Source organism: Mus pahari, chromosome 5 (genome assembly GCF_900095145.1).
Source record: "Mus pahari chromosome 5, PAHARI_EIJ_v1.1, whole genome shotgun sequence".
In the NCBI taxonomy this organism is placed as follows: domain Eukaryota; kingdom Metazoa; phylum Chordata; class Mammalia; order Rodentia; family Muridae; genus Mus; species Mus pahari.
In genome coordinates, this window is record NC_034594.1 from 112,204,417 (window position 1) to 112,205,265 (window position 849).

The window sequence follows — 849 nt, forward strand, 5'->3', positions numbered from 1 at the left end:
ACAACTGCCTTCCAAGTTATCCAGAATAGACCCCTCAGGGTTGTCCTAGCTAGAGAGAATGACAGGCAACAGTCACAGTACCAGCAAAAACTTACAACAAAGTGTTTTATCACATTTTGAAAACACTGTAAATCTGCCCTATCCTGACTCCATTTGCTAATTTGTGCCTGTAGTTGATAATGCAGACAGGTTCTAGAGCATTTAAAATAACTTCTAAACATCGATTAAGTATGGCAGATGTTGAGGGTGGCAATTTGAGAATCCTTTTCAGAATGGGAATTAGTTCAAAATCAAAGCATAAAGTATTTACAAACATTATGTGTCTAAAGGGAATTTGATTGAGTTATTTTATATCAAGATTCAGGAGGCATGTTAAGCCTGAGTTTTATGTTTTATTTTGAAATTCATTTTGAAAATCCATTTTATTTGTTCACGAGCTCTAGTTTTGCATTACTGGTTTTAGTTTCTGTGATTAAAAAAAAAACTAAGTCAGTCAATTTGAAAAAAATTATAAGATTCACCCCACTAATAAAAGAATCACCCTATCACCTCAGAGAGTTTTTCTATAATTGAACAAATTCTCCTAGAAGCTTTTCATTCACAAAGAACTGTATCGTATGTTTTAATTTAAGTCAATATAGACAATCAAGGCGAATTGAGTACTATAACTATTTCCCAGGTAAGGATAACGGTCCTCAGAAACCATAGACTCTACTGCTGTGAGGCCGTTAGCAATGATAGGACTTTTGGCCGAGGATTTTGAGAGCAGAAGAGCATGGATGTGGATATCCTTACCCCATGTCTCAAACCCTATTGCCCATCCTGTGAGTTACCCAGCAGCCCTTTAGG